Genomic DNA, 11,315 nt, shown 5'->3' with positions numbered 1-11,315 from the left:
GAGGTTTTTTTGTTTTTGTTTTTGTTTTTTCTTTTGGTTTGGCTGGGCTTCCTCATGTGTCTAGGGCAAGGGTCAGCAAACTTTGTCTGTAAAAGGCCAGTAGTAAATATTTTAAGTTTTTTGGGACTTACAGTGTTTGTTACAACTAGTCAACCAGGCCAGTATAGCACTAAAGAAGTCATAGATGGTCATAAATGAAGATCATGGCTGTTTTCCCAATAAAAAATTATTTACAAAAACAAGCAACTGTCCAGCAAACTATAGTTGCCAACCCCTGGTCTAGGATCTGATGCTTGTTGGCAGTGGGCTGGCTGGTCTAGAATGGCATCAATTGAAATGACAAGCACTTTTCAAGCTTCTGGTTGCAACCAGTTTATTAACTCCCCAATAGCCAAAGCAAATCACAGGGCCAACACAAATTCAAGAGGTTCAGAAATAGACTACACCTCTTGGAGGGAGGAGAAGAACTTGCAGCCATTTTTTATTCTTTTGCTCCCATCCAACCATAATTCACTTATCAAAATGACTTTGAGCCCAAGACACAGCTAGAGATCTAGCAGTCAGGTTTCTTGCATTAATCCTGGGTGCTCCCACTGCTGGCAGAGCTGGAATTCAAAAAAATCTTTTAGAATGTTTTTTTTCTAGGATGAGGTCAGATGGCCTTGGAGAATCACCATCCTATGCATCTTATACGTGGTAAGTGACATGTACATCAACCTGAGAATAAAAAGGGACCCAATTAGTCCAAAAGCATCAATCACTACCAATGGTATATCTTCCACCAATAAACCCACTTCTTTGAAGTTAAAAATACGAAGACACCTGTCCTCAGGAGCACCCAATTAAAGTGTAGCCAGGCCAGCAGAAAGTCCAACTTATAGCTCAGATTTATTACCTTTACTACCTGCCATCTTGCCAAGTACCGATGCCAAGGGCATCAGAAGATCTGCTGGCTGTTTTCACACCTCTCAGGGTGGTTCCATGTTGTTCTGTCTTCCCCTTGTCATTGAAAGTAGGAGCATGTCTTATACTCAGCATCTGTTGAAGGATCACTCAAATGAAAATTTGAAGTACAGATGTGGGCATGGTGGTGGGAGAGAAAGTATAGGCATAGAAGGTACATTCTTAGGAAGGTAAATCCTAGAGAGGCGAAAACAGTTTACAGCAGCATGAAAACATCTCAAATCAAATGCAGTCTGTTTCATGGTTTGCTTAAAGGAAGAAAAATATCATTAATTGAGTGTCTGTTAGGTTGTAGGTCCACCTTTAAGAACTTGGCTAATATTTCCTCATTTTATCTTCCTAAAAACACTTTGGCATGTGTATTATTATGTCCAGTTTACACACCAGAAAACTGAGGCTCAGATAAATTCAGAAAATTGCCTAAGGTCACTCAGCTAATAAATTACAGAATCAGGATCAAAACCTAAAACACATTCTGACAACTCCAACTACTTCCTACAGAAGTAATGTAGGTATTTCTCCACCGTATTGTCCCATCCCTTCAAAGCAAGCAGCATTAACTTTCAAAATGTTTGACACTGAAGCTTTCCTTTGTACTTTGGTCTGATGAGTTTTCCAAATTGTCAATGACTATCAGAAACAACAGCAATTTGAGTTTGGACCATGACACATGATACTCTCTACCTTGTGCTCAGAATCTTGCCATCTCTTATTAGAATTAAAGAGTGATCCTAGAAAATCATCCATCTTGCTAGGCCCTCACTTCCATGCTGGGGAATTGCCTCAACCTCTCTCAAATCACTATCCTGTTTCTTTCTCAATGTTTCCCAGAATAGTCCCTATCATTTCCACTGGAAGCCTCTTACAGTTATGGGTTTTTTTTGCCTTGAAAGAAAAAAATATCTTTCTAATGAAGATCTACAGTTTCTGCAGTTTTAATTTAAATCTACTTCTGTGTTTTTGTCTTCTAAGAAAATAAAGAAAAATAACCTAATTCATCCCCATGAAAATCCTATTATATGCTTGAAGGTCATTATTATGTCTTTGGCTCCTCTTGACCACCTTTATCTTCCTTAATTAGTTTTTGGCAGTCTTTAGGAATAACAATTCTTATCATAATCATATATCTCTCCAACTTTAGACACACCTTACTTACAAGGACCAGACTGATCGTTATAACTCCACTTCTCAAGAGATGAATCTTTGGACTTTTTAATCATGTGAAGCCATAAAAAGAGCAAGGATTTAGAGTCAAGCCAGGAGTTTGAGCCATGGGTCTACTAGTCCTTAGCTTATTTATTTCTGATCCTCATTTTCCCCTTCAATTTTCTGTTTCATTTTCTCTCTTTCGAATTGGGGAGGATATATTTTGACATTTAGGAAGTTTTGTGTTTTTATTAGAACCTAGTATATAGTTACTGTGATAGGAAGAAAATTGGTCCCCCAAAGGTGTCCATTTTCTAAATTCTAGAACCAGTGAATATGTTATGATACATTGTAAAGGGGAATTGATGTTGCAGATGGAATTAGGGTTGCTCATCAGCTTACATTAATATTAGGAGATCATTCTGGATTATCTGGGTGGGCACAATGTAAACTGGTTGAATAAAAGTGTCCATGGGAAAACGAAAATTCATATTGTCACAAATGACAATTCATATTTTCTCAGAAATGTTTCCAGATAAAAGCTGCAGCTGTACACCCCTATAGTTATTGAGAACAATTTACTTTAAAAATGATCAAAATAAGTTAGTGGCTTAAACAAAGTAAATTTATTATCTTACAGTTCTTGAGATCTGAAGTCTGAAATGGATGTCACTGGGCTACAAGTGTCAGTAGGGCTACATTTCTTGTGGAGGTGCTAAAGCAGAATGTATTTTCTTGCTTTACTGCTTCTAGAGACCATTGCATTCCTTGGCTTATGGCTTCCTTCCTCCATCTTCAAATCTAGCAAATATGAGTTAAGTACTTCTTGCATGACATCAAAATAAGTCTTAACAGGAATGGCTAAAAGGAGAAAAGGAGAACTGAATTTGAGCAATACAAATTTGGAAATCCATTTTAAAGATGCCAGAGGCACAATTTAAATACTGGAAAGTAATCATGAAAGGATGCAGACATATCACTGAACAGCAGAGCTCCTGTCACTTTCCTGCTTCCTTGTGGTAATGACCCTGAAGAATTAGAGGGGAGGTTTTTTGACTGTACAAATTAATGTAAGGCAACAAATTCTGTTTAAGAGGGAGCTGAGAGTGGTGGAGAGCAATTATTATGATGCAACAGGTCCTGGGCAGGGCAAAGCAGGCCATAGGAGCTTACCATGAAGGACTTTCTCCTCCCCGACCTAAAAATCTGCAAAAAGCACAATAGACTTGTCCTGCTGGTTCCATTCCTATAGCTTCCAGTCACTGCAGTCCACCTCCCTTGGCAGTCTGCCTTCTTTCCTTTACACTTTGATGGAACATTTCTGGCCAAGGTTGTCAATAACTGCTCAAAATGCCACAACCCCCCCAATCTTCGCACAATTCTTGGGTAAGTGATGCACTGTTCACCACCTACTAAATCCTCTCTAACCTTGGCTCCATCTTTCCTGGTCATACCTCAGCATCTCTGGCTGAACCTGCTCAGATGTCTCCATCAGTCCCCTTTGCTACCTGTCCCTTAAATGTGGATCCCTTTTAATTATGTTTTATTCTTACAGTTTCCTCTACTATTTTTGGGACAAAGACTGCTATACCTGTGTCTGTGTCTGACCTCTATCTTGTATAGCACAGCACAGCACTTCTAAGGGTCTAGCACCCCATCCCCTGCAGAATGTGCAGGGCAACTCACAAATGGGCCTCCTTAGCTCTGCCTTCTACATCTAAATACATTACTTCGTCTGCAAGTCACATGTCCCTTCTCTCTGTACCGTTCTTCTTATGCCCTCACCTTATCCTTAGGGGATGACAAGTGTAGCCAATGGAACCACAGCCCTGATCTCCAAATGTAGTCATGTCACTCCATTAGTAAATGTGAAGCCTTTGCTCAAATGCTCCCTTCTCTGCGAGGCCTCCTCTGTCCGCTCTATTTCAAACCTCTCTCACATCCCCGCCAACATTCCCAATCCCCTTTACCATGCCCTACTTTTTTCCTATAGCACTGACCACCTTCTGACATATCGTACAATTAACTTATTTATTATGAGTATCATTTGTTGTCTGTCTCCCTATTAAAATAAAAGACCCACAAAGGCAGGAATTTTTGTCTGTTTTGTTCTCTGGTGTGTCCCCAGCACTTATAACAGTGGGCCCTAAATAACTAGTTGTTGTATAAATAAGTGAATAAAGCAACAACAGAAGAGAAATTCATGAAGCACATGAGAATTAGAAAGAGAATCAAGCAATGGATGCAATTGAAGCCAGAGTGTAAGCTTAAAAATTCCATTTACTAGTATGTACAATGTAATAGGCTCTAATGTAGGGCATCACCAGTGGTAATGCAAAAGGAAATTATAATCAGAGGGCCCCAAAGGGCCCCAGCTAATATGATAGATGAATGATTTCAGATCAGCAATATTACGTTATGTTATATTATTAGATCTTGAAATTTGTATGATTGGTTAAGTCCCAGATCATAGATGATATGGTAGACAAAAGCTGACCACAAGAAAAAAAGTCCTTCTCAACATGTGCCTGCTTAATCTTGGGTGGGACTAACAAGGTGCATTAATCATGCTTTTTTACTTTGACATTTTATGATGTTTTAACATCTTGGGGCTTTGAGGACGTAAGGAGGGACTGCCCTTGCTAGGGTTAGCTAATTCCCAGAAATAGTAAACAGCTTCCTGTAAACCAACCAATTCTAAATCCATACCTACTATCTACCTCTTTTTATCAGTCTCCTGTAGTCCAGGACACTATCCCTCTGCCCTAAATCAATCCAGGGTCAAATACTAGACAACTAAGGACCACTCTATATCCCATAGCCTGCTGAAATTACTCAAACTATTCAATTCTAACCCTGCTTTATTTAACTACACAGTCTCACCTAGTGCTGCTCCAAGCAAGCTTCTTTTCTTTTTTTTAAGGTCCACGAAATGCTGAAGAAAATTTGATCTATTAAATTAAAATTTAAAAGCCATCAAGACTACATTATAAAATTTTCAAAAGCCTCCTAATATTTAAATTAAAAAAGAGGGGGATAATAGAAGAATATCATGTAAGGAAAAATATCCTGTAAGTAAATTACATCTAGAAAATTAATACTTTAGAAAATTAATTGTAAGGCTAAAAGCAAGACACCCATGAAAAACACACAAGGTGTCAAAACAAGCCAGAGGAAAATCATTTGGGCAAAAAATGAAATAGGATCCCAAGTCAAATTTATAGAAAATATTCCTTTATTAACTTTTGGTCGAGAATATGTTTGTATATTTTCAGAAAACAACTCTGAGACCATGTGGATTCCAGCAACAGAGAGGAATCGACAGGACTACTCCAGCCATGAAGACAGAAGAGAAGCAGTCCAGAGATGGAAGACGCTGACGTCGCCTTGCCATACTAGCAGTTAGCAGCTGTGTCACTGCAGGTTGCCCAGGACCAAACCAGAGAGAGTCTGACCAACATTACCACCATTTGTCCACCATCCAGAACTGAAATGTCATTGCTGACATGTACACATAAGGAACTGTCTGACATTGAAATTGGGTCTCAAAAGAACTGTTGGCACAGAAAGAAACTCACTACAGACTGATTCATTTGCCTGTCAGCATAACCATTATTGCTTGTCTCATTTTTGGTTCTTATAAGTGTATTTCTAATAGCAGATGACCTCACTCATCTAGGGGAAATAATGAACAACATAGACTGATGAACAAGAACAGACCCAGAAACAAGGAGGCATGGATCAGACTGCCGGGCCTCAGAGGGAGGGTAGGGGAGGGTGGGGGTAAAGGGGAGAGATCAACCCAAGGACTTGTGTGTATGCATATGAGCCTAACCAGCGGTTAAGGTCAACAGGGGGGTGGGGGCATGCGTGGGGAGGGGTGTGGGATGGGAATGGGGGGATAAGGACAAATATGTGATACCTTAATCAATAAAGAAATTAATTTAAAAAATAAAAAATAAAAATATAAGCCAAAAAAAATTTTAGGAAGGTTTTTTATGTTAGATTTGTGAGTCTGCCATTGAAAATGTGGGAAAATAAAATACATTTGTAAATGTAGTTTGAAATTTCTAAGGTAATTCAATTAAAAATAGAACTGGTGTTAAATATTTAGGATAGTTAGGTTCATAAAGTTTATAAAATAAGTGCATATTAGTCAAATAACCAATTAAATTGGTTATTTACAAAAGTATCTTTATTGTTGAGAGTATTATAGATGGCCCCCTTTTTTCCATTTATCCCCTCTACCCAGCCCCCACCCCTCCCAGGCCTTCACCACACTATGGTATATGTCCATGGGCAATGCATATTAGTATCTCTATATATAAAAGCCTAAGTGACCAGACGACTGGACGACCAGATGACTGGATGACTGGATAACGGGCCAGTAGCTATGATGCACACTGACTACCAGGGGGCAGATGCTCAATGCAGAAGCTGCCCCCTGGTGGTCAGTGTGCTCCCACAGCAGGAGTACCACTCAGCTGACAGATAGGCATCAGATGACAGCCGGGTTGATGGCTGGCAAGTGCTGCTGTGGCAGCACGAGCTTCTCCCATGGACACTCCCACTCCCCAGCCTCCTGCCGCTTAGTACAGTACTTCATGCTGTGGGGGATCGATGTGGACAGTGGGCTGTAGCCCCACAAGCTGGCAGGTAAGGCTGGGCTGCAGGGGTGTGGAGGTCCACTGATCCCTGCAGGCCAGGCCGAGGGACCACCTCCCCATGCACAAATCCATGCACCAGGCCTCTAGTATACATATATATAAAAGCCTAAGTGACCGGTAGACCATTTGACTGGTCGACCAGTCGCTATGATGCGCACTGACCACCAGGGGGCAGTAAAATTGGACCGACAAAAGAAGAAACAGGCGATTAAGTCTATGAAAGATCTCAAGTAGGTGGGGCTGAGCTGCAGCTCACATTGGAAGGCCAAGCCATCATCCCAAATTCCGCTGCTCCCCAGGCACCACTCCAGAGGCATGGTGCCCCTGACCCTGGTCAACCCCTCCGGCCACATCCTCCCTGGGCAGCCAAGACCGAGAGAAAGAGGGAGGGAAAAAAGATACCACGAACTCTGTTCCGAATGCCCACCTCTTTCTATCAGACTGGAGCCACTGCAGGACTTGCAGGACAGTGCATGAAGTGGGCGGCCTTGCTTTGCAGCTACCACAACTCCCTAGTCCACCCTGGGTGCCCCTCAGGCACTCACAACACTTCTCTGAGCCTCAGTCTGCATCCTTAGCAAGACCGTGGGAGCTCTGCCCTAGGGACCCACTTCTCCATAGCTGGGTGTGGCAGGCCAGGAGATGCGAGGGGCGGCGGTGGAAGATGGGGACAGACACTCAGCTGACCAGGATAAAGGGGGATGGGATGTGTGGGAGAAGCTCTTCCCTGGCAGTTTGCCGCTTTGCACACTACTAAATCCCTCAGAGGATGTTGGGTGCTGGTTTCAGCCCAATCCCCGCAGGCCACACAGAGGGACCCCACTGGTGCATGAATCCGTGCACCGGGCCTCTAGTATGCATATAAGTTCCCTGATTATTCTCTCCCTCCCTAACCTTTGCTTTCCTTCTGAGATTCCTCAGTCTGTTCCATGTTTTTATGTCTTAGATCTATTTTGTTCATTTTGTTGTCTTCTGAAATTTAGCAGAATGAGCACAGTGACACCTCAGATCCAAACCACTGATGTTCAAGGCAAAGGAATGCAATCATTCTGTGTCCCTCATCTGACAGCACCTTCCCAACACAGTGCCCTCTGCCCAGCTCTACATCTGGGTGCAACTCTTTGGCCAAATCTCTTTATCTATGAAAGATACTTGATGATGAGCAAGGCCCTAATGTTCTAAAGAAATGGAACTGGAACAATTATATATAAAAAGAACCTTGACCTCTACTTCTTCACTCCACTAATGTAAAAAAATAAAAAATTTGAGATGTATTATAAACCTAAGTTTAAAACCTGGAGTTATAAAGCTTCTAGAAGGCATAAAAAGATATTTTCATGAGTTTGGGGCAGACAAATTTTATACATAGGACACAAAAACCTTTACCAAAAAGGTTTTTACTTATATGGGTTATTTATTTATTTATTAAATATATTTTTTATTGATTTCAGAGAGGAAGAGGGACAGAGAGATAAAAACATCAATAATGAGAGAGAATCAGAAAGCCAAGAGACATATGAAAACATGCTCAAAGTCACTAATCATCCAAGAGATGCAAATCAAAACGACAATGAGTTACCATCTCACACCTGCCAGAATGGCTATCATCAACACATCAACAAATGACAAGTGCTGGAGAGGATGAGGAGAAAAAAGAACCCTCCTTCACTGCTGGTGGGAATGCAGACCAGTGCAGCCACTGTGGAGAACAGTATGGAGCTTCCTCAAAAAATTAAAAATGGAACTGCCATTTGACCCAGCAATACCATTTCTAGGAATATATCCCAAGAAAACAGAAACACCAATCAGAAAGGATATATGCACCCCTATATATATAGCAGCAATGGAATACTATGCTGCTATAAAAAGAAATAATTCTTTCCATTTATAAGACCATTATAAGCTGATGAACAAAAATAGATACAGATGCAAAGAAGCATCGAACAGACTGTCAAACTACAGTGGGAAGCCAGGGGAGGGTTGTGGGGGAAGGTAAGAGATAAACCAAAGGACTTTATGCATGCACATGAGCATAACCAATGGACGCGAGACACTGGAGGGTTGAGGGCATGTACCAGTGGGGGTAGGGGGGGCCGGGAGGAGGTCATTGGGGGAAAAAAAAGGAGATATATGTACTACTATTTGTAATACTTTAAACAATAAAATAATTTAAAAAAATAATGAGAATTATTGATTGGCTGCCTCCTGCATACCTTTTACTGGGGATCGAGCCCACAACCCAGGAATTCGCCCTTGACCAGAATCAAACCTGGGACCCTTCAGTCTGCAGGCCGACACTCTAGCCACTAAGGCAAGCAGGTTAGGGCTGGGTTATTTATTTAAATAAGTCTTTTATTCTGCCCCACAACCAAGCTAGTAAGCTCTATATGATATACATGCCAAGCTGATATTTGAAATTTAATATTTGATACAACCTCTTTCATTTCTGAAGATCTTAAATCTTACAAAGTCCATACTTCCTTACATCAGCAGTAATGTATCCTAGTGGATTCTGGATCAGAGGAAAAAATATTGTTATAAAGGACAATATTGGCAAAATTTTAGTATGGAATGTATAATTTTACTTACGTTATGCAAGAAAATGTCCTTATTCTTAGGAAATGCATGATGAAATATTTATAAATATAAGAATATTATAATGTCATTTATTCTCAAGTGGTTTTAGAAAATATAATACATATATGAGAGAGATAAAGCAAATATGCCAAAATTTTAACAATTAAGAAATATAATTACCCAGCTTATGTGCATTTTTGTACTTTTCTTGCAATTCTTCTGTAAGTTAGAAATGTTTTTAAAACTAAAAACAAATTTTTGCTGAAATTGAGTTGAAATACTTGTGAGTAGCTCACAAATATTTCTATCCTTTTGGATCTAATTCTGCCCCTTACATAATTTTTCTGAGCAGATTGATTTTTTTCACTATAATAGAATTTCAGACATTAGAAAAATGGTATCATGACTCTCTGAAAATATTTTCTCATCAGATTATCTGGATGGGAACTTCACCTCCCTTCTGACCATCACCCCTCACACACACACACACACACACACACACACACACACACACACACACACACCACATACATATGCTAAGTATGACATGGTACTTTGGGAACCTAGTCAGCTCCCATATGTGAATAGAACAGAAATTGTTTTCTCCCCTGCACACAAAATCTCAACCATGTCCAGGGCTTCTTTATGCCACTGTGCCACAGCTTTTCACCTGCTGCAATGCCAAAGAAAAGCTGGATAGCAAAACATTGCCTCTTTGTCAGGAATATGAGACAAAAGGAGCCTCAGAAATTCACAATGCGTGGAAAAGAGAAGAAATGAGACATAAAAGTCTGATGTAGAACGGTTGCTATGGTGTAATGTGTTTTTATCCACTCCACTTTTCAGAGCGAGAAAAAAAAAAAAAAAGAATGATCTAGCTTTTAGCAGTTCTTTTTAAGGGAATGAATGAGGCTTTCCCAAAGAAAACTGTCACGCAAAATAAATAGCTCCATCATACAATCTAACAGCATTTTGAACAAGAATCGCCATAAGACCTAACCAATGAACAAATACACAAGATGAATCGGAATCATGAATATGTGTATTCGCATTTAAAGTACTGACTGATGGCATGGATTCATGAGACCTGCTTAGAGTAGTCTGCTACATTTAGCATTACTAAAACTTTGCTGTGGTAATGATAGCCCCAGAAATGTATTTTTATCAAGATCCCCCAAAGGTACTTGGGTATTTTCCCAAGGTCTGGCACAGGAGGTTTGAAATATAGCTAGCTTCTTGAGGTCCTTCCATCTTCTGGATTCTGAGCATGAAGAGTTCTTGCAGACTGTGTGTTAGAGTAGAACATTAGCACCATCTAAAGGCTACATACCAAATGGCTTGCCAGTGTGAATGTTCCTTAACATGCTGTTTGCTATGATGATATAATTCTTGGGGGGGACTGACATTGTGAAAAGTGTTGCTTACCAATAATGAAACAGTCTGCAAAACGCTGCTAACCACAAAGTTGTTGAGAAGATTAAATTGGAAACCTATCATGTCTAACACAATACTCAGTGCGGTAAATATTCCATGAGTGCTGTCATTGGCTTTTTACTTTAAAATTACTCTCTTGTTGGAGGCCACACAGCACACAAAGAGAGGCTTACGTTTCTTGTACATCAGTACAGGCCCCGGTGATTGATTCTGAATCTTAGATCTAACAAATGCTTGCCAGGTTCCTCAGACACACGACCCAGGCTTTTGCTTTTGTCTTTCAAAATGTTCTCTCGGCTCAGTGCTTTCTGAGTCTCTGCCATGGGCCCTGTGTTTCCACTGCATGATCCTGCTTCTGCTTTTAGCACAGGTGGCTTTGCTGTCAGGGTATTTGAAGTTTTCCTTTGATGGCCCTGCAACTAAGCAACTTAATTATGAATGAGCACTCTGCCTAAAAGCCTCCCTTTTTCCCTAAATGGCTCCTGGCATATATCCAGGGCCTCAATGCACAAAAGCTAAGCTATGTCT

Source organism: Eptesicus fuscus, chromosome 1, assembly GCF_027574615.1.
Source record: "Eptesicus fuscus isolate TK198812 chromosome 1, DD_ASM_mEF_20220401, whole genome shotgun sequence".
NCBI lineage: Eukaryota > Metazoa > Chordata > Mammalia > Chiroptera > Vespertilionidae > Eptesicus > Eptesicus fuscus.
Note: the sequence above shows the minus strand (reverse complement) of the source record.